The sequence below is a fragment of the Scaptodrosophila lebanonensis genome, unplaced genomic scaffold (genome assembly GCF_003285725.1).
Source record: "Scaptodrosophila lebanonensis strain 11010-0011.00,11010-0021.00 unplaced genomic scaffold, SlebRS2 tig00000092-arrow-pilon, whole genome shotgun sequence".
NCBI classification, from domain to species: Eukaryota; Metazoa; Arthropoda; class Insecta; order Diptera; family Drosophilidae; genus Scaptodrosophila; species Scaptodrosophila lebanonensis.
The window spans coordinates 1,404,309-1,429,087 of NW_022060566.1; the positions used below are offsets into that span (position 1 = coordinate 1,404,309).

At 34.9% G+C, this 24,779-nt stretch overlaps 1 protein-coding gene across 1 annotated transcript in view; it reads left to right on the forward strand.

Annotated features, from left to right (window-relative positions):
- The first annotated feature begins 1,610 nt into the window (after positions 1-1,610).
- Positions 1,611-24,779, forward strand: part of LOC115627111 (zinc finger CCCH domain-containing protein 13) — a 72,509-nt gene continuing 49,340 nt past the window's right edge. The window contains exon 1 of the mRNA XM_030522677.1: positions 1,611-1,720. The gene's annotated coding sequence lies outside the window, so the exon portion shown is untranslated. The remainder of the gene's footprint in view (positions 1,721-24,779) is intronic.

The following is a 24,779-nucleotide window of genomic DNA, read 5'->3' on the forward strand; positions in this document are numbered from 1 at the left end:
ACCTAGCGTTACAATTACACAGCTGCACTATTTAAAATGTGCAACAGGTGGTGCCGCCTCAACTTTATTAAGCTAATACACGAACCGTTGCGCAGCAAGTGGAATTTACGTGATTCGAAATGCTTGCAAGGCGACATGCAATACAAATTTGGACGAAAATTGCAAAAATGTTACCAACTGGTTGCTGTACTGAGAATTTGCGTGTTTGAAACCTTTTCGTTAATTTTGAAAATAAAAATAATTAAAGCTTGCTTTGAAACTAATAAAAACAATTTCCTTTTGCTTGTCACTTAGTATTATACAAGTATATAATCAAAATATTATATTATATTATAAAAATATAAACTTCACAATAGATCTGCTGCAGTAGTTCAGATAATAAGAATGAAATCGTATATAGTATATACATACATAGCTAGAGTCTCACAATTTGAAGTCAACTAATGAAGTGTTGTTTTCATTTCGATTACCCTTCCGGGTAGACGAAGTTAGCTTTTGAGCGCGTTAAATTATAGTACACTATACACTGTTTCATTCTGTTTTCACACGGTCTTTTTTTACACGGTTTGAAAATTAAAAATTGCATTTATATTTCTTTAGAGATAAGGAATCAATCACCTATTTTTGCATATGATCAATGTCTGTTCTTAGACGGTTGTTTCTGGAACTAATCTACCGTGTAGAAACAAAATTAAGTGTATAGTAGTAATCATCTACAAAACTTGACAAATCCTTAACATATGTTTTCTAAATTATTTGATGAATTACGAATTTTAAAGATTTCCCCTCTCTCTAAAACTGACAAATCCTAACCACATGTTTTCTAAATTATTTTATTAATTATGATTTTAAAGATTTCCCTTCTCAAAGACTGACAAATCCTAACCACATGTTTTCTAAATTATTTGATTAATTTTGAATTTTAAAGATTTCCCCTCTCTCTAAAACTGACAAATCCTAACCACATGTTTTCTAAATTATTTTATTAATTATGATTTTAAAGATTTCCCTTCTCAAAGACTGACAAATCCTAACCACATGTTTTCTAAATTATTTGATTAATTTTGAATTTTGAAGATTTCCCCTCTGTACATTTTCTAAATTATTTTATTAAAATTGAATTTTAAGGATTTCCCCTCTCTCTAAAACTGCTAAGCAGGTTGGCAGGTCGGCAGCATGTGGTTGCAAGCGCCATCTGCTGGCGCTGCGGGACATCGCTCCATGTCGACGCTGTTCGTTAACCGGTTTTTTGCATAGCCACAGAAATGTCTGCGTTGTTTGAATTTTTTGCCGCTCGCTTGTTTGTTTTTGTTGTTAGTTTGTGCGCGCTGCTCGACGAAGTTGGTTGCAAGCCACACACCAAAATCTAACAGAAAACAAAACAATAGCAATAATAGAGCGACAAAAAACATTTCATTAATTTTTACATTTTTGTTGAATTTTTTTTTCATACGCGCATTGATTGTTCTACTTGTTATCAATTTTTTTTTCGAATCCTGGCTAATGCACGAAAGTGTTGCTAACAAAAAAATAAATAAATAAATAAAAAACAAGCCAAAGTGTTGAAAAATCGCATGTGCAGCATTGCAGAGAAAAGAGAAGAAAAACACAATAGCTAAGAAAATACTGGAGTGCAACATTTCGAGAGCGACATTATCATCAACGGCACAAGAATAGCAGCAACAACAACAAATACAACAACAGCAACAACAGTTAGGAGGTAAGTCAAGCAACGTTTAGAAAGACGCCGTTAACTGCGAAATTTTAAGCCAATTTGCCATGTGTGGCAATTGGGTATTCGCGGTAGCAAGACGCTCTAAATTTGAGCCGCAACCACGGGCACCGCTTCAGTACACACACACACACACACACACACACACACTATAGATATACACCTGTGCAGCAGGCCATAGGGGTGGGGGCCCTCAAGGTGTGAGGCATGGCAAGAGAAATGCATTCACCACTCCTCAACGAATAGTTGCATAGTTTTGCGCTGATCTTGTCAAAAACTAAATACAAATAGACTCGCTTCTGAGCTACAAAGGTTAGGAACAAAGCATAGTCGATAGTCCAAAAACTCAGCTAAAAAGTTTCGACTGTTGAATGAAAGCGGGCCTCAAAGACAAGTTAGAGTTAGGGGCTGGTGGCTGGTGGCGTTCCACTTGAGTGGACTTGACCCTGAAACACACTACACAACTACCTATAAAGGTATTACAAATTATAAGCATATGCAGGCAAGAGATCTTTTCTTAGCACAGTTTTTAAGTCTAAAAAAAATACCAATAGTTAGAACATTTAGGGATACAGCAAGTGCATTTATTTTCCATAATTATACCCTGTATCCGTAGGGTAAAAAGGGTATATTAGGTTTGTGCAAAGTATGTAACAGGCAGAAGGAAGCATCTCCTATACTACATATATTCTGAATCAGCATGACGAGAGAAATCAATCTAGACATGTCCGTCCGTCTGTCTGGATGAACGCCTGGATTTCGGAAACGGCTGAGCGTACAGAAACCAAATTTGGTAGGCAGGCGCTTCTAGTCCCTAGTCTATACGAGTTTATTTTACATTTTTGATTTTCCCTCCCATCTCCCCGCTATAGAATTTCGCTAATACTGTCCACATTGTCAAACCTACATAACCATAAACTCGCAATTAATATATGCATATCTACTTTTGTTTTAAATTCCATTTGAATCTGTAAATTCTAAGAACAGTTATTAGAGAAACAATGTTACTCTAGTACTGCAGCATCAAGTTCGCTCTTCTCCTTCTTCCTTTTGCTTCTGCTAGGGGGGCGCATATAACTCAGTGACGGAAGTGTGTCTAGATACTTGTACAGGGTATTCCACTGTCGGACTTGCTCGACTATAGCGTTCTCTCTTGTTTTTAAGCTATATTATATTTCTTAGCTTCCCAGCTCAAATAAGGCGAAATGTTAAAGTCAGTTGAAAAGCATCGTTAAGCATTAGAACATATAGGTAAAAAAAATGCTTTAAATATGTGTCTTATTTGAAGATTTGAGGTACTTACTTGGGCAATACAGGATTAGTAAGCCTCATTTCTTGATTCGTTTGAACTTTCTTCATGGACTCTCTCATCAACATAGTCTCTCTGAATTCTTTGATAGAACGACTTTTGCGATATTGCGTAATATTGAGTCATTTTTTGACTCTCAATAGAAGAAATGAAACATAGAAGGAGATGACTAGAAAGCTCTAATAATTTGCTTGATTTGTTTAAATGTTCGTGGCAATTATCTTTAGAAGAATGCGGAAATACTCAAATCTTTTATAGACGACCGTCTATATCGTCACCGGCTTAGATCGTTTAATTAACATGCAACGTATTTGTAGAAAGGCTTGGACAACTGCTGATATCTGTCAGAATATTGCTTGGCATTAAGCTAAATACTCGCATATTAATACATACATAAACATACATACATACATATGTACTATTTGTTTGTATGTATGTATGTATGTGCATAGCGTATATGGGTGTTTGGAAATTGTGAGAATGGTGTGCGGCTAAAGAGAAAAGCGCAGAAGTGCGAACAAATGAACAAACACCACAATGAGAATCGCATAGAAAGGCTGTAAAAATGCAGCAGCCAGTGCGCACAAGCGACCCAACCAAGTGCAAACACACACACACACACACACATACACACAAATGCAAATACATATATATATGTTGTGTATAAATAGATTTGTATGAGTATATCAGTCAGTCAGCTGGCCTGAATTCGTTGCTGGTGCTTGCTATTCGCTTCACGGCTAGCGCTCTCCACTGCGTCTCTCTTCTATTTTCTTCTCTGCTCTGCTTTGCGCGCCAACTGAACTGAACTGAATGACAGCAGCGACTGAGGCAGCGACTGAGGCAGCGACTGAGGCAGCCACCGAGGCAGCGACTACGTCAGCGCCAGCATCGACGTCAGCAACATTAAGGTTTTCGCTATTTAAAGCGGTTGATGTTGCTATTGTTGTTGCTGCTGCTGTTGATGTTGCTATTGTTGTTGCTGCTGCTGCTGTTGTTGTTGTTGTTGTGCAGGTAATTAAACAGACAGCATCTGCAAAAGTTCAATCTCTCTTGCTAGCTGGGCTGGCGATGCTTGTGCGTGCATCCAACTTTATATTTATGACTTGACCATTCACCCAAACTCGAACAACAACAACAAGAGCAACAACAACGTCTTTGGATGCTGGCGCAGCATCAAAGCAAAATTCATAAACAACATAAAAATCACGTTTGGAAACGTTGCGATGCGATGCGATGCGATGCAACTAACTGGCGATTCAACTCCTTCTCTTCACTAAAAATTACAAATCCACTCACTGTGCAATGGTGAAGCTGGTTCAATGCTGTTGCTGCTACTATTTTTGTTGCTGCTGCTGCTGTTGTTGCCACAATCAAGATAGAGTCGCTGCTGCCACCGCCAATACTGCGGCACAGTGATGATGATGATGATGACGAAGGTTGGCGAAAAAAACAACTCCTTTCTGCCACAATTAGGAATTGAAACTTCTTGCCTTTACTGAGACAAAAAAAAAGGAACTGCGTACTTTTGTTATAGATCCATGCGCAGAGAGATATACCCGATATCGATGACAATTCTGAACAACTCGATATCAACTTCAGATAATTACATATTATTGTAATTTGATTAGATTTCTCCTTCTTAGGCTTTTCTAGCTTATAAGATGCTTTTTATAATTTTTATATATGTTCCTCCTATGTCGACAGTCATATGTTTGTTGACATGAATAAATAAAGAAATAAACAAATAAAGAAATAAATAAATAAATAAAGAAATAAACTGGATACTGAGATAACTTTGTTATGTACCATGGCTTTGCGTACTTCATTCAGATTGAAAAACAATCTAAATGTCCTTATTGTAGATTCGTGGGCGCGGAGATCTAAGTCGATCAATTATATATTTTAAATACAAATTCGATACCTACTCGATACTAAGATGACTTTGCTATTTACTTAGCTTTCGGAAGTTGAGATAGAAGCATAAACTAAACGCCCCTTTTGTAGATTTATGGGCACAAACCTTGACGTTGTTAAATTTCTATTTTAAATACAAATTCGATACCTACTCGATACTGAGATGACTTGCTATTTTATTTTAAATACTATTTCGACGATTACTCGATACTGAGATAACGTTATTGCGTACTTAACTTTCCCTAAGTAGCTGAGGTTGAAGATAAAACGAAGTATCCCCCTTCGCCTCTATTAGTACTTGAAACCATTTCGTTATTCCATATAGTTTTAATAAGAAGTTCTATGAAATTATCGGCATTTTATTGTTTTGATTATTTGCCGATCTCGATCACTCGATGACTTTGTAGTCGTATTTATATAAATAGGTATATATTTTTCGATTCATGGTTGTTCTTAGCTCGATATGTACTTATGCTCCATGCTTAAATATTTTAAGTACTATTTCAATATTTTTTCACTATTTACTAGAGGTGGATTGTACTTTATTACATATTGCATATATTGAACATAATTATAGGATTAGTTAATGGAAATAAATATTGTAGAGAGAGTGTTGTAGTCTGTATTATATATATTAAAATAGGTACAGTGGTATTTTGTTTAGTTTCCATACTTCTACTTATTAGCCAATCCTATTACTATACTGCAATTCACAAAACATTTTAAGTGAAGAGATTTTCGCACGCCTGTACACCACTGTGCGTTGCCGCAGCATCAACTGCAATGCTGGAAAATTCTTCTACCACATACCGTGGTCGGCTGACCGCGGTCGTATTCATCGGTCGGTCGGTCGGTCGACTTGGGTCTATGCCTGTCTTTGGTTTTAGTTTTCGTTATTTATTTGTATCTACATTTTTCTTCTGGTGCGCTGCTGCTGCTGCTGTTAAACAAGTTTTCCACCATTTGTAGTTTTTCTTCTCTGGTTGCTACCGCCTCTGCGCTCTGTTGGCGTTCCTGTTGTTTTGTTTTGTTTCGTTTGTTGTTGGGTTCTGTTCAATTGTTGGCATTTTTTTATATTATTATTATTATTGTAAGTTTGCTGCCTGCATGCATTTCTTACGACCATTATTGCTGCTATATCTGCTACGACTATTATTTCGATATGCCGCACAAATATTTCAATAAATCATTTGCCAAACTCATTGCCAACTGGCCGAGCAAGTTTGTCGGCCACATTTGCATGTTGAATTCAGACAGACAGACAGGCAGGCAGGCGGCATTTGGTGGCTGCCTCTAACCACAGCGGTGGTTGCAGACAACCATCAAGCTCCATGCAGCTGCAATGCCTGTGTGGCAAGTTTCTAAAGCATTACAGGATGATGATTGTGGCATCCACAGACTGGCGATAAATAGCTTCTAATATTAAAAAAAAAGTATAATATTCGCTTCTTCTATTAAAATACTTGTAATTCAAACATGGTTCTGGATAAGCTTTTCATTAACACTCTTTGACAGTTTTTGCAACTTCAATCACCATCAATCAAAGGCTTATGTTGCGTCTTCAGTAGCTGCCATAAAAATGATAAGAGATGTACTCGTACGATCCGGATGCATTCTAAATATTCTTAGTGACACATTTCAGCGTGTATCAGAAATGCAAATTCTCTCTTCCACTTCAATATACGCGCACATCAATCATTAACAATATATATCCATTTGGTATTTGAAGTTAAATACTAAAATAATTCAAACATGGTCCAGTATTAACTTGTCATTAACACTTTCCGACAGTTTTTGCATCTCTTTACTACTTATTTTCGACTTCAATCAACTTCAATCACAGATTTATGTTGCGTTTTTAATAGCTGTCATAAAAAGCATAAAAGATGTTCGTTTCTGAATGCATTCTAAATATTCTAGTGACACATTTCAGCGTGTATCAGAAATGCAAATTCTCTTTTCAACTTCAATATACTCGAACATCAATCATCATTTTAATATGCATCTTTCGTAGCTGTATTAAGAGGAACACTAAAGGGATTTCCTCAGTTTATTTCAATAATCAATCTTAGCTCTCTATTAAAGTCAGTTTGATGAAAACTACAATTTTAGAAAATACAAAGATTACATTAATCACAGAAGATGATTTTGAAGTACTGTTTTCAACATAAATTCATTTAAATTACTGGATATACTTGTATTCAAAACAACTTAGTTCAAATTTCATTCACATGCATATAGGAATTAAATTATTAAGTACACGTACATCTTTGCTATATTTAGGTCGATTCTTATCTAAGGTACCTCTTTATGGGTTCCATTCAAGCAGACACATCTTCAGGTAAATAATATTAAGTTTTTAATGTTCAAACATATCGTCATATTATTGTACTATAGATTTTCTGTCTAACCATTTGATGACCCCTATGTCTATTAAATCCTTTAACCTTTTAGATTATCTCTGAAGAGTTTGAGTTGTTCTGGTTATAGAGAGAGATTTTATCTCCATTCTTACGAAATAAAAGTTGATATCTCCTATGATTGTATGCTGCACCATTTCAAATAAATGAAATCTCAATATTATTGTATTTACACATCATTTCAAACAGCACGAAATAAGCAAACATCTGTATATTTTAAAAATTAATAGCTGCATAAGAAGTTTTGCAATTATAGATTTGCTGTCTGACCATTTGAAGACCCCTTAGTCTATCGTCATCCTTTTTCCCTATTCGATCATCTCTAAAGCCTTTGTGTTATTCCAGTTATTGGCACCGATTTCATTTCCATTCTGGTAACTAAAATATTGTAGTCCATCAATTGATGGCCGTCCACCTGCCATGCTGGCAGCTTACCTTTTGATATGCCATTACAGTAAAGGCATTTCTAAGCAATGCGTAGACAAACACTACTAAATTGATGACTTATTAAGTTGCATTTAATAGCCATAAATTCCACATAAGCTCACAGATACGATACATACTATACATGTGTGTACACAGATACATATGTACATATGTTTGCGAAGCTGCTTATGTACGCCTGTCAGACTAATGGACATAATTCAGATAAATGCATTAAGATGCTAAGCCTTTAAATCACAAAACAATTCACGCTTTGGTGAAATGTGTTTGCTTTGAGTGGAGAGATTGTCTCTCTCCGCTAACTGTAATTGCAAATTAATATCAACAGCAACAACAACAATGCCAGCAAAAATCAATTCAATTGGATTTCTAATTTTATGGCATTTACAAAATTTATTTGCCTGCACTTGAATTAAACGTTTGCAGCTCTCGCGACTCCCAAAAAACTTTCTTTGCTTAAAATGACAGTGACGGCGAATTTAGTTTTTTATTTTCTCGTCACCTCTGTAGTAGTTGTTTTTGTTGCTGCTGTTGTTGTTGTTGTTGTAGTGGCACTCACCGCGCGTTAATTAAATTGACTGCCGCTGTCCATTTATCTTTTGCCTGAAACTGAACCGACACCACACATCTCTTCTTTATAATTCATTAAAGTTTTGCTCACAGTCTAGCCTCCCTATGACGAAACGAAAAGAAGCTATAGATTGCCAAAAATATTTCACATTGAAGAATTGAGCCATTTTTTCAATTCTTGTTTTTAATTATGAAAATAAAAATAGTTAATAAGGCCACTCAAGTAATACATTTTATTACAAAATATTTAAATTTAAAAGAAACACCTTTATTTGGGAAAAATATATTTTTGTTCTAGCTGCATTCGATATTATCTCCAGTAGAAGTACACATGATCCACCTTGATCAGCATTTAATAAAGCAATCAAATTTCCACAGCAACAAAAAAACCACCAATTCTGACGCAAAAATTACTGACGTTTTCGAGAGCGCACCTTTCATTTAATTTCATTTCAAAACTAAAGTTGCGTACAAAAACGTGGCTTTGAAAACAGCCCTAATTTAACCAAACATTTTCAATTTATAATATAAAAATTTAGCTACGGTTAAGGATTCTAGGCATCTCCTTGCAAAAATAAACTACAATGATATGTTTTAGAAACATGAAACTGAATTCTTGTCTATTATGTTTCGTTCGAATGTTTTGTTCTCAAATTAGAGCACAATTTCTGAATTCCAATTACATACTTATAACTGATTGTTTTTTAATCCTAGATAACACAACATATTCAGAACTGTCCCCGTTGCCAGATTCACTGAAATTGTGCGGAATACAAATTAATATTCAAAGAACGATTGATTTTTTTTATTATAAGCGTGTTAAATTCCAGAGACATTGTATCAAGCCGATTTTCAGAATTGAACCCATTTACCAATTTCGATTTCAAAAAATTTGATCGAGAAGGGAAACCTGCCAGATTCTGATAGAACAGATTTCAATATTTAGTACAATAGTAAAAGAATCCTTTAAATTGATCCAGTAGTTTCGGTTTCAAATCTTCCTTCTTTATAATATTAGTATAGATAAATGCCTATTGTAATAATTATGACAATCGATCAATTCAAGATAACTTTCTCTAGATATTTTAGCATTAAAGAAGTAAGATGCGCGATTAAATAAAGAAACAGAAATTTAAAATTTAAGCAGTAATTCTACTAGTTACACCTAACCTATTCTCTTTTCCACAAAACGAATGACAAAATAAAATTATTTTCGTACATATGTCCATTGTAGGCAGGCTCGACTCTCGATCGTCTTTCGTTGTTTGCCCAATTTTCGGTGTGCGTGAGCGTAAGTTTTTCGGCATTCTTTTCACTTTTTTCAACATACATACATAATTACATACATGAATACAAATATATGTACGCGTGTGTGTGTGTGTGTGTGCGATGATGCCCAGCAAACATATTTTATTCAGCTTGGGAGTGTGAAAATACAAAAACAACAATGGGCGCCGCCGCCAAACACCTGCAAACACGCTGCAACAGTTAGAGAGAGCGAGCGAGAGAGCGTGCAAGATAGTGGGTGAGCGAAAGAGCGCACGAGGGAGCGAGCCAACACGAGAATGGGACGAGGAGGGAGTGGGAGAGGGAGAGAGGGAGCAATGCTTTGGGCTTGGGGCTTGCATTGTTCGATTTAACTTTCACTGATTGCTTGTTGACAATGCGAAGACCTTTGAATGTGTAGTTGTAGTTGTTGTTGTTGCTGCTGCTGTTGCTGTTGCGGTTGTTGTTGTTGTTGTGTTTCACTCAAGTGGCGCAGATATTTTCTTTCTTGTTTGCAGCGGCAGCAACAGCAACAACAACAAACTGCAGTCCCAACAGGTGTAGGTCGCATGTTTAGCATTTCTTTTTGCTCATCACGTCTCTCAATGTTTGTTTGTATGTACAAGTATGTATGTAGGTCTGTGCCTTGCAATGCCGCAGAAAATAGCAGCAGCAACAACAATAACAAGAAGAAGAAGAAGAGAAGAAACTATCAGCAAGTACAGGGCCTGCCGTCGACATCGTCGTCGTCTCCTCTCTTTATCTGTCGCTATTATTTTGCGAAAAAATTTCATTTACTTTCTATATGGAAATATTTGCACACTTTAAAAATCTTGAAAGCTTAGAAAGTTAACGGCAACGCCCAGGCCCAGGCAAGGTGCTGGTGCTGATGCTGCTGCTGCTGCTGATGAAGTCCATGATGCCACAGCAACAACAACAACAACAACCACAGCAGCCACAACAACCTTAGCAACAGCACTAGCGACAAAATTTCAATGTTTATAGCGTGCGGAAGTAGTCGGCCTCGTTTTTTTTTCTTTTTGATGTTGCTGGTGCTATTGTTGTTGTAGCTGACGCTAATTAAATGATTGTTTGATTTGATTTTGACAGCTAAACACGAAAACATTACAAAATACACACCCAAAAAACAAAAAACGAAAAAACAACAAAGCAACAACAACAATATCGTGCGAAAGTTTTTTCTTCACCTCCTTTTCTGGAATTTGCGGCTTAAGTTTATTTGAATATCGACCGATCATTCAGTGTCCACAAAAAGTTACTAAGCCCCTGTGTAGAGCAGTTGAAATTCTTTGTTGGTATTAGCGTGAAATCGCTAAGTGAACATAGAAATACCCTAGATCCAAATAGAGAAAAATTTAAAACTGAAATATAACTTCTACGCAGGGTGCTTTCAATCAAATAATTATGTAAGCTTCTTCCAAAATATTGTTCTTAGTTAGTTGCGAAAGTGTACCCAAATGATTTCCTAAAGGCAAAAGAATACATTTATTATTTCCATTACTTTTGTCTAACTATCATTACTTATGTATTAACACGGAGAAGCTTTGAACCATAACAGCTAAGGATAGCGCCCATTATGAAATTGTAAAGGGGGTATTACGGTAGCTTTGTCGGGCAACCTACTAATGACTTGATTAGCTTGAAGCCCATTGTCTGCCCAGCTGATAAGCAGAGCCCTTAAAGAGCAGGCCATGAATATACAATAATGTTTATAAACAAGAAGGCACTCTTTTTTGTTTCTGAACTCTTTTTTTAGGCAAGAAAAATTGTGTATATGTATACTAGGTAGTTGAAGTGACTGACGTATATATAGTATAGTATACCATATCTGAATTTATTGAAGGTGAACGGAAATGTGCGCTAATTTTTCAATGATTAATGTTTTTCGAGCCGAGCAAAATGATTTACTTTAATTAATGAAAACCTAACAAACATCAGCCACCACCTCGGCAATAGTTACAACAACAACAACAGCAACAAGTATATCCATAGCAACAACAACAACAATGAAACATCAACGTCAAAGCCAACGAAGCGCTTTAAAGTTTCTTGACCTTCAATGAATTTTTCTTCAGCTCTAAGCAGCAGCTCTGCTGTTGGCGTTGGCGGCCTCTCAAGGCAATACCAACAGTTACTACAACAACAACAACATCAGATACAACAACAACAACAAGAAGAGTAGTGACAACAAATTCATAACTCACGACTTTCGCGACAATTTTCACCTATAATTCATCTAAACGGTAACGAAAAACCAAAGTCAAAAAGGCCAGCAAACGAGGAGACGGCGTCCAAACAAGTTTACTTTTTATTATATTTATCAGCAATTTTTATACACTACCATAGAGCAATGCTACTACCATATTCATGGCACTTTTGACACATATATGATCAGTATGAAGAAACGTAAAGATTTCAAAAATAATTCTTCTTATAACTTGCCGAGCTGCTTCAACTGACTTTTTAATGGCAGTTCGTAATTCCAGATGGTATTCGAAATAGAGCACTATATGCCATAACTATCAGCTAAGTTATTGCAAATGATAATAACGTATATATGTGATTTGTAATTACATTTAACGACCAACAAACTTTTTGCCCAGAACTACAACGTTCTTCTAATAATCGAGCTTGTTAGCATTCAACGAAGATTTTAAATAGTTTCGGAACTACCATAAAATAATAACTTTAATGGAAAATTATTGTCCAATGCTACAGTATATTTTTAACAATCTAGCTTGTTAGCATTTAAGATTGGTGTCATTTATTTTAAATCGTTTCGGAATACACAGTAAGGATTTTTTTGAGATGTGATCGGCTCTAAATCAAATATTAGTACCTATTAAGAACCCTTTTTTCTGGAGACATGCTTACATTTACATGATATTGTCTAAGCTAAGTTATTTTCATATAAAGCTACAAGTGGTAGAAAATTCAACCCCGCTGTGGGGATCAAACATATATAAATGTCTAATTCGGGAAGCCATCGATAGTGTAATGCTATAAATCTATTATCTTTTTATAAGAAGAGACCTGTAGGTGGGAAATATTTCAACCCTTTAATGGGCATCAAACGCATTGAAGATTCCAACTTTGAAAATAATAGGGTACATAGAGTTCGTATTTGCAGCTTTCTATATTTCTTGTTAATTTTTTCGTTTTAATATACATGTGTTTGTAAGCATACTTGAGTTTATTTTCATGCGCGATAATTAATTGCAAAAAGCAACACTTTGAACGCCGAGGCACATGTAATTCAATTTATAAATTTTTAATTTGCAACATAAATATGACAATTTTATGACAGGACATTTGTTTTTTTCATCGACACAGCAACAACAAAATGAAGAAAAATGTTTACGTGAGTTATTTTTTTGCATCATTAGAAAGTGAAGTGCGCTGGAGTTTAAATATATATATATATAGATATATAAGAGTGTGTGTATGGCAGTGCTTTCTGGTTTTTGCGCTGACCAGAAACAAAAAAAAAATTCAAAAAACATTTGAGCGCAGCACCTTTCTCTTAACGAGATAAGTAACAACAACAACAACAACGACAGCAGCATCCAAAATCAATTCGCCACCGTCGCCGTTTTTCGGTTTGTTTCTCTGCCTGGGGCTCCGCTTTCTGGTCCCTGATCCCCATACCTCCGGCGACGGTAGCGATGCACAATTTATGGTGCCTGCATTTTATGGCTAATGCCTTTTTGTGCAAAATCAATTAAATGCAAATTAACAGCGTAAGCGATGCTGCCTCTGTACCGCACGCTGTTATTGTTGTTGTTGTTAGCATTTACTACACAGGTGAGACGATCGGCGAATCGATGATTCGATCGCCCGAAGGGTTCAACAACGTGGAGCTGAAGATCTCATCGACCGAACGCTCTCTCATCTGAATTAATACGAGAGTGAACGTGAATGTGCGTTTTATGGCGCAGCGTCAACAGGACACATACACAGTGAGAAAATCGAGAGTATTGTGCTTCTAAACAAGAAAGGAATGCTGGAGTCGCGCAGACTCAACTCGTAAATAAAATAAAGAAACAAAAGGAAAACAAATTTAGAATGTAATTTGACAAAATATTAAATAAATAAATTAAATTAAATAAAAAATATTCAATTCATACATATGTACATAAGAGGAGACATATGTTGAATTATTAAATTTCTTTACTTGCCAAAAATCGTACAAAAAGCAATCGCCTCGACTTGCAAATTATTTCTGATAATTATTCTTCTTACGAATTTTTAAGAGAGATCTTACACTCTCTTGTCATTACCGATTGAACTAACTGCACTCTCTGGGCCCTTTGCGACAAGTTGGGGCGTTCGACCACCCACACTCCAACTTGTTCGTACATCTTCATACAACGAACGCAAAACACATACATATGTAGCCAAGTTGGAAGAGATCTGTTATGCAAGCATGCGGCAAATTCTTTACATTGAGTTTTTCTTTCTTATTTTGTGCCTCTGTTATGTTATGGTGACATTTTGTCTGCTAATATCAAGGCCATAAAATGTTAAACGCACAAGCATACATACACACACATGCTTACATGCATGTATGTATGTTAAAGCACGCAGTAAAATGAAAATTTAAAAAGTAATAATTATTTATTATGGAGTGACCAAATATGAGTTAGTGCGTACTTACATTTACATACATTTCAAAATTGGCGAACTTTTATTACATTTTTAAATCACATTTATTACCACTTAAAAAACAAAACAAAAATTGAGGCACTGCGCATTTTATTTGAAATCATGAACACATACACATATACACAGATAAATATGTAATTCGCGCGGCATTTTCACATTATTAAACACATATTATGCACACTTCTTAATACACACAACTTTATATGCACATATTATATGTTTTCACATATTTTTAACCAATATTTAAACTAATAACTAAACGTTTTCCAAGAGATCGCGGCAACTCCAATGACCGACGGCGCGACGCGTTCAACAGTTCGCGAAAAACTAAGCCTTGCTCTGCAGAGACTGCAGCTGCCAGCAGAGTGCTCTCTTAAGAATGCAAAGGTAGAGGCAAGGAATCAAAAATCATAACTGTAAATCAGCTCTCGCGCGCCTGCCAAACGTGTGAGGCGTAGCAAGTGTTTGGTTATTTGATGCGTTGGCGTAGATTTAATTAAATGTAGTTAGTAGGTAGTAAAGAAATTGTGAGAATTTTAGACTTAAATAAAAAATAATCAATACAAGCATATGTACATATGTACATAAGTGGAGACAAGCATATTTTAATGTACAGTTTTAACAGCATACATTTACATCAGAATCGTGTCTGTGCGTATTACAGAACAGTAGCAACAACAGCTGCGGGCAGGGTTTTGAGCAGAGCTTGGGCAGAGATTACATTTATGTCATTACTTTCTTCACAAATGACCTTTCAAGATGAAAAAGTGAATGAGTTCGAAATTTCAAAATCAAAAAAATAAGGAAAATCAATAATAGCAGAGGAGAATTCTTTCTCGGACCTGTTAAGTTTTCGTAGATCTCTAAAGGTACTACGGCAGGAACTAGCAGGAATTACAATCCATAAAAGCCGTTGTTTTTAAAGTCGTTCCGACTTCCGTTTTGGAGCATTATCTTCGTTTAAAAAGTCAATCAAGCTTGCCATTACGAGTAGCTTGAGATGCTTTTCTCATTTTCGAAAGAGTTCCTTTCATCACGCTAACTAACCACGAACGCCTCAAATTAAAAAACGGCCAATCAAGCAATCCCATGCGAAGTCCACACATTTATTCGTATGGTGTGGTCAGTGTTCAGGGGCTAGTTGGGAGTTTTCGGTTTTCGGGCGACCATTGCCGTACCACGCTTTATGCTTTAATTAAAGCTTAATGCAACCACTTTCAATTTCGCGGCGGCGACCTCACATGCGACACTAGAGTCACAGTCGAAAAAGAAAACTGCGAAGAGTTACGATCGGAGGATTCTGATCGACTGCTGAACACTCTTCTGCGCAAACACCCAAACAAATTCATCATAATAATTATTATTATAGCTTTTAACAATAAATATAACATGTATGAATAAGCAAATAGTTTAAAAAATAAACAGTCAAGCTATAAAAAATTAACTCAGAAAAGAAATCGTATTAGCCTTAGAAATTATTCAAATATTTTTTAATTCGCCTAATATTCTTCTTCTAGCACATGGAACAGAAATAATATTATTTTCTTATAGAAAAACAGTTTTTGTATGAAAAGTTTAAAAACAAAACAATTAGTTATAAAAATTTCAGAAAATAAATGGCATTAGTGCTGGAAATTATGGAAACATTTATTTTTATCGCAAAGTATTTTTGTTAGGTAGAAATGTATTTTCATAAAACTGTGGTATTTAAAAAATATCTAAAATATTTCTCCTGCAGAAGCTTTTTTTTACATAAATAATATTACTATAAAAAGCATATCCAGAATTATTTCAGTTGGTTCTTCTATACACACATTTCTAGGAGATACTCGTAGAAAGCTAAAACCCACTAGTGTGGTTCCACAAACTGCGCACTGAAGCAGTGCTGGATTCAGAATTATTTCAGTTTGTACTTCTATATACAAAATTCTAGCGTAGTTCCAGAAACTCCACTCTGAAGCAGTGCTGTATTCCTATATTCAGTTATGTGGTGCTTCCGGTTGGTAACAAATTTCTGGCACAGGTCTTTGAGCTTCAGACCCCACCGACTTAATGTTGAGTATAATACTGATTTTAGAAGCCGTCAGACGTGTATTGCCGAGGTTTTTCATCCGCTCTTTGACATCACGATTGTTTTTTTTTTGCTCGACATGTTTCCAAGTTTTTGACAGTTCGAAATTTTCTGTTCTCCAGAAGATTTTTTATTTAAGATGCAAATGGATTTTTCCCAAAAATACATAGAAATATTTAAAGCAAAGGTCCCTAAAAACAGACAGCAATTGCCTTTGTTATATACTTAGTATTTACCAGTCCAGTATAATCACCAATTGCTATAGCGATGTTTTTAATAAATGACCCGTAATCTACCCGTAATTCCACAATCACGCACATAAACAAAATCTAATTAATTTCAATTTATTTTCTACTGAGCTGTCTTTTAATTTTGGGCAGAAAATATAAACAGCATTTTAATCCTTAATGGAGGTCATATATTTCTGTTGATCGCGATATTTTTCGTAGCTCGAAATATTTTGATATTATCCTCTTTTTTATAAATCTTTCTGGCTTGTGCCGCTGATCATTTTTTTCTTAAATCAGTGAAGCTAACAATGCTTTAAAGTTGTACGAACGGAAGAATGGAACTATTCAAATATTAGATGAGAACCCTTGAGAAAACCTGACTCTAATTTTCTTGTACATCAGACGCCGCCTCTTTTGTGTGTAATGCACGATACTCTTTAGGGTGTAGGGTAGAGAAACGAGCTCATGGCTGTGTTTCACTTTTGTTTTCATAAACAACAAAACGCATAAATTTTGTTGTTTGCGTTTTTACAACTTGCAACAACAAAAACAACAGCAACAATGGCAACAACGACCACTGGTGGTCGCCACAGCTATGGAAAGAGCCACTGGAGCCACCGTTGGTGCCATTTTCATTTGTTTCTATCTTTCTCAGGCCGCCGACGCCGCTGCCGCTGCCGATGCCGACAACATGCGACAATTGAAAGTGTTGTCAATTTTGTTTTTATTTTCGACAAAAGTCGCGACCGCGACAGGCAACTTTTCACTTTTCCTTACGTGTGGCATCGCACAGTGGCTCAGAATATTTGCACCAAGTGTCCAAGTGTCCAAAGGCTTCTAGCACTTTAGGAAGTTGTAGACCATAAAGCCTATTCAAAATAATTCCACAAATTGTCCAAAGTTTTGGAAACGATTTCGACAATACGCACATTTTATGAGTTAGTTCCTAATTTATCAGAACTATATTGGATTTAACAGCTTAGAGATATCAGCCGGATTGCAGCTTACTCTTAAATACATAGTTTGTTGCGAGTTTTGTGGTTTTTGTTTTTGAACTTACTTGCAAGTCCACGAAATTAATTAATTGCTGAATATTCTCAGAACGAATTTTTCTTCTCAGCCTAGTTGAGATTTGACACATAATTAGACATAACGAGTCATTGCAAGCGTGTTCATAATAAAGTTTAAGTTAATCCGCCAATTTATCTGAATGTATGAACCTCAAATACTTCTCAATCGCTATAGTGAAAGAGACCAAACTTTTCATATAGACTCTATTCACTTAGACACATAACAAGTTTATTGCAAACGATATGTAAGCCTTTTATTTTATATAGCTGCCATATAAAGCTGCCATCATTTACCTTTCATCGAGAAACATAACTTTGAATAAAGACATTAAAGGCGTCTAATTTTTTTAGTATGTAGCCAATAAAATTTCCCCAACGTATTGTCGGCATTTATAGACAATATTGTATAGTTATTTTTGAGGCTTTCTTATATTCAAGTTGAAATAATACAATATTATTCTATAATATATTATAATAAAATATAAAACATTTCATAGAATAATCTTTATTAAGAACAATTTCATGATTTATCTAAATAAAATAAAAATTACGTAATGGAACGATAAGTCATACCAGTCCGACTTTTGAATACCCTGTACTCCTTTTCTCCTCGAGAACAAGAAAGAAAGTTATGCTATTCAGAGTAATATTTGCACCTACTTATTACAGCTATATGATATAATTCACCGATTTATATAAAACTTTTGATAACAGTGAGGCAGTAATAGAATCGCTTTAATACCAAGTTGGCTTGAGATATCTTCATAAAAGACAATATTTTCTTGCTAAGAGTTAGTCCTGCACCAATCGGTTCTATGGCAGCTATATAAAATAATAATGTTTTATATGTTTTGTAATATACTTGCATCGCGTATCGATAATACAAGTCTATATATCACGTTTGGCGGTCGTAACTTTTTTGGTTCAAAACTTATCGGTGTTCATACGGACAGACGAATGAGTCTATAAATTCGTCTAGTTATGCTGATATTATTATATATTATCTCTCAGGCAGAAGGTGGCGTCTGCCTATTACGTATATTTGGAGCTTAGACTTTCCAGTATATAAAAAGTGTTTGAAAAATAGGTTTTATTAAAATTCTTTTTCAACAGGAGCTCAGAAGTGTGGGTTTGAGTGAAAACTCTCTTGGCCGGACACTCACGTTCGGACAATTTTTGTCCGTCCAAGGGGATAATATTTTCATCTCTTCTCATATGTTCGTTTCTATAAAAAATGACTAATGAAGCAATTATTAATACAAAAGATATAAATAATAAACTTATTCAAATTATTCAAATTAAAGAAATAACTTCTCATTCAATAAGACAAACTAAATCATTTAATAAAAAATGTATGCTCAAAAAAACATGAAAATTTAATAAAAATTAAATTAACAAACCTTCAATGTTTTAGAAAAAGTGTCCGCCGAAGAGAGTGTCCGGATAAAAGAGGTGTCCATTAAGGGAGTTTTCACTGTACTAGTACTTTTTAGCACTTACATACATATATACTAGGACGCAGTTTCTAGTATTATATTGGCCAATAAGGCTACAATACTTGCACCACTGTGCGTCAATGGCAGACCAGAAGGCGTACTGTGTGTCTGTTTGTCTGTCTGTCTGTCTGTCTGTCTGATTGACCGTTCGCTCGCTCGTTGTCCATTTCGGCGTCTTGGACGGTCAGTGGCTCGTTCAGATTTCCGTCATTATTGTCATGCGACATTAATCTTTGTTGTTGTTGTTGTTGTTGGTGCTGCTGTTTCTGTTATTATTATTACGATTATTTTGCATTGTCTGTTGTTATTGTTGTTGTTGTGGGCAGTTTCGCGAGCCGGGCTGCGCCCAGTGGCTGCTCCAACAGCAACAACAACAACAACAATCTGACCTGGTCACCACAGTCTTTATTTTACCGCTTTTATGGTTTCATTTTCATTTGCTGGGCTGCCAGCGAGAAAAAAAAAAGCAGCGACAAAAAATTGTTGGCGCTGTTGAAACGAGTTTTCAGTTTCTCACTCGAATTGCAAGAAACTGAAATTAATTAAATGAATGAATAAAATGTCTGCATCTGTGTGTGTGTGAGTGCCATTCCAAAAAATGCAAAAATACTCGTAAATAATGAAAAACAAGAAAAACAACAACAACACCAACGACATTTCATTCGACCCCCACAGACTTGACTCTTTTTTTTTTCCAAAGTGTGTGTGGCTCGCATTACAAGGTTGCATGAGAACGACAGCCACTCTTGTTGTTGTTGTTGTTGTCGTCGTCATTATTATCATTGTTTTCCAAAACTCAATGTGACATTTTATTCGGCAAAGACGTCAAATTTGTATGACAATAAAGGCAATAAAATGAAATGCCAACTGAAGCCTACGGTGAAACAAATAAACGAAACGAAACCAAACCAAACCAAACAGTTTTGAATATATTTTACTTATTTGCATGAACCAGAAACTATGGCCCTGAGCCGAGAATAAGCGTAAATATGACAAATCATGACAAATGGACAGACACGCGTGTATAAGCATTGAAAAATATTGAAACACAAATGCAAGTCGATCCTGAAATCAAGGGAAATGTAAAGACAATATTGATTTGTTGCTGCGATTTGAAGGGAATTATGCAAAGGAAATTGTTTAATACTGTATTTAAAATTGGTTGGTGTTTTGTAGAAAGAAAGTTGGCGATTTTTGCAGGCTAATGGTGACTAGACAGGGGTTATTTTTCTTTAATTACTTATTTATTTAATTAGTTCCTAGTGCAACAAGTTAACTTTACTTCACTTATATTTTAAAGCGCTACTCACTTTAACAACTCAATCGTTAAGCCGAGCTATACAAGTATTTTATTTATTTTTATTTTAACAAATTAAATCTAGTATCTAATACGAAACTTCATATTAAATTAGTCATGTTAACAACTCAATAGTTAAAGCGATCTATATATTTATTTTATTTATTTTTATTTCAACAAATTCAATCTATTATGTAATACTAAACTTCATATTAAATTAACGAGTGCTAGCTGCTCGGACCTTCGACTCTACATATATTAATTAAGTTTTATTTATCAATTATATATGAGGAATTGTAATAAAGAATTCTAAAAATCAGTTCTTCATGAAATTAAGAATAATCCAAGTTAAAGGCGTATTTAAATTTACTTAATTCTAAATTATTTAGAAGTCATTTAGTCATTTTAACAACTCAATTGTTAAAGCGATCTATATATTTATTTAATTTATTTTTATTTTAACAAATTAAATCTAGTATCTAATACTAAACTTCATATTAAATTAGTTATTTTGACAACTCAATCGTTGAACCGATCTATACATATTTATTTTTATTTCAACAAATTAAATCTAGTATCTAATACGAAACTTAATATTAAATTAACGAGTGCTAGCTACTCGGGCTTTTGACTCTACATATATTGATTAAGACTTATTTATTATATATTAAAAATTTCAATATAGAATTCTAAAAATCAGTTCTTCATGTAATTAAAAATAATCCAAATCAAAGGCGTATTTGAATTTATTTAATTGTAAATTATATATTTGCTTGTTTTACAATTTTAAAAGTCCTGCTTGTTAGCATGTCAGTTTTTTAAATATTTTGAATTTGAAATTACTTCGAAAATTGTGTAGCATTGCTAAAAATGATAAGTAGAATGACTATGAATGATAATGAAATAAAAGCGCTAGAGGTTTTCGCAACCGATGGTCTTAAGCATTCTCGTAAATCGGTTGATGGCTTAGAATTTATTTATGTAAGTTTTATTACAAATAGCACTTGTTTTATATGGAATTGTTTATAATATTAATTGGAAGTTTTATATATATTTGAGCTCATTTTGAATTTCTGTTACATTCCAGGAGTCTTATCTATATTTAAATGATATGAAACAATGATACTCTTAATTACGTATATGGCTGTTCATTGAGTGAACAAGTAAAATAGATCGTTTGGTTTTCGTTCCAAAGTTGCAATTCATGTCATGCACCCACGAATCTCAGCATCTCAGCAGCACAGCATCAGAGCTTGTCTTACATTCACTTCTGGCCTTTTTTTTGTGGCTATTTCTTGGCTACACAACTGGGTTATTAAAAATGCTTCAACTGCCTCTTCATGGCAAAGACAAGTGCTGACCTTTATGATTTGTTCAGCTCTCAAACATCAAAAGGCCAATCAGAAAAAAAAATGGTAGGGGAAAAACGGGTGTGTGTATGCCTGTTGTTGTTATTGTTGTTGCTGACATTCGATTGACTTCAATGACCCACTGACTGACTGCCATTCGTTAAGGAAATGTGAGGCCCAAAACTTTGTTCAATTGTTGTTTGCGACTTCGAACCCTTTTATCCATCTACCTGTACATTTTTGTTATTGTATGTAGTTGGAAATATATATACTCGTATAAAGCATTGGGCGCGATCTGGCGGGGCTGATTAATTGCCACATTCGTAGCAACAGTATTTGTGCTCTGCTCTGTATACAAATTTAAAGCCAATTTGGCGCATTTTAGACAACAATTAATAATTGCGTCAATGGATGAATGGGGGGGGGTTTCGTTTACGCTTACGTTATAGTTGTGGCGCGATTTTTGCAGCACTTTTCATGGACGGACGCGGTCATAATTTCCTGCTTCCGCAATTCAAAAAAAATTCATCATAAAAGTACTAAAATTGTAGCAGTGGAAGTTTTTAGCAATACACATGATTCATAACCATGCTTTTTTTGTTTTTTTTGTTTTTTTGCCAGCTTGTCAGCGCCGCCAGCTTAATAAACATGATTAGCATTTTTAGTATAAAGCCAAACAATGCATAGTATTTACAACAACAAAGCTCACTAATTGCAGCTGCTACAAAAATCATTATAAATAACTGGAAAATAATTTGCAAAACATTAGAAGAAGCAGAGGAGAAGCAACAGAAAATAAATTTGTACGCAAACCTAATACGCTGCCAATAACTATTTGTTCATCAAAAATGTGAATAAACAAGAAAGAAAAAAATAACTTAAGTTTTAATTTATTTAGGCATTCACGTTGCTTGTATGCCTATAATAGAATATATTGCTCTGATTCGGCTTGTGGGTATGTCTTCAAACATGAGCTGCATTCATGGCCGTAGCGAGGGGGGTGCAAAGCGGGCAGCTGCCACCCCCCTTTGATTTGTACAAAAATCACGAAAAAAAGACATCCATTTGATGGCTTTGCTTAATTGATTAGCTAGATTACTGTGAAGATTAATGTTAAAAATATATACATATATACATACGGGCATAAAAAATAAATAAATAAATAATAGGCTTAACTTATAACTCTTAACTAGCACTATATTTGGTGTTAAGGTGGATTTTGGGCAATCGCTGATTTCATCGAAACCTGAGGCAGTATATAGTTATTCGACTAATTTTAAAACCTTCCGCATTATTGTCTCTTTAACATTAAATGTTTTTATATTCATGCTTATAATAATATCAGACCTAACTACATATCAAACGAACAATCTTTATGTAGTATAAATAAAAAAAATAAATGTAATAAACAAAAATAGATTTAAATGCTAATAATATTTGTAAAATTAAATATGGTTTCTTTAAGAAAATGCAGTTTCAGTTCTGAACTGTCGAAATAAAATGATTTTAGATTTCTTTATCTGCCATAACTGCCTTTTGATAACTGCCCCGATTCCCATTCCATGTGAGCTTGCAAAAAAATTCTATTCAACTGAGAAACATCCGAATTCTTTTTAGAAAATTAACTAAACTTGATACTATAAATTGATTTTCAAACTGAGAACAGCAACCATCAGAAAAATTACATATTTTTCTTTATTTTTTTCGCCACCGTTATTATTAATTAATTAATTTTAAAGTATGTATATACGAGTATATAGAAATTTATCATTTATGTAAGAAAACAAAATTTCAAATTTTTTTACACTCTCGATATTAGTTCGACGATCACAATTCTTTTTATTTTTAGCACATTTTTTAATATTATTGCATTCGGAATCTTTAGATGAAGACATTTTCATTATTTTGAATTTCATTTTCCCCTATTTTTCATGTGTTTTGATTAAATCCTGGCTACGCCCATGGCTGCATTTAGGCATTCCTTTGAAAAGTTGCAAGCGCATCGCTAAAGCCATAATACTCGCTGACTTATACTCTCCACACATGTGTGTGCATATATAGTATGTACTTGTATATAGCGACTGATCAGAAATAAAAATGAGCTAATAAGCAGGCAGCACGATGAAGACACAAACCAGCGATCAATGTAAACTTTGACATTTTCGCCAGCTGTGAACCGTGAGTTGTGCGCCGATAATAATATTAATGATGATGATGATGATGGCGATGGTGATGATTTAAAGAACCAGTTGTAGCTACTATTTTGCTTTTGTATTTCGCCTTGGCACAAGGCAAAAGCAAAAGAGTTCCCACCGAAAAAAAAAACACAAAAAAAAATCATTTCCCCATTTCAAATGCCTTTCAAGGCTATCCTCGGACCTTTCGAGGGTGTACTGGCCCACTTAAATGCTCCATAAGTGCTGTGCGGGTACCTGAACAACAGCAACAACAACTACAACCAATAAGCAACGTCAGCAGTGAAGGTCATGCCGTCCGTCCAAGTTAAGACGTTGACGCTTAAATTGAAGTTTTTAAGTGCAGGACAGAGATTTAAGCGAAGTAAAGACACACAAATAGACTTACTCGCACTTTAAAGAAAACGTTCAAAAGACAAGCTGAAGAATAACAAAAACAAATGTCAAATTTGTTAAATTGGCTGCCAAGCGACTTTAGGGCCGGTAAGCGGCGTAAAAAATTGTACGCACATATTACTTGCAAGCAGGCACAGGGGCGTAGCCAGGATTTCATTAAGGGGGAGCGTCGGAAAGAGTTTGGTTTTGTTTAACAATATATAAACAAACAAAGGCAGTTCCACAAGGTTTTCAAATGCAAATATTGAAGGGTATCTCCAAAAACCCCACCCGCTATACCTTCCATTCCAGCTCAACTAGAGTCTTCCGGATAACTTTTTAATTGTAATCC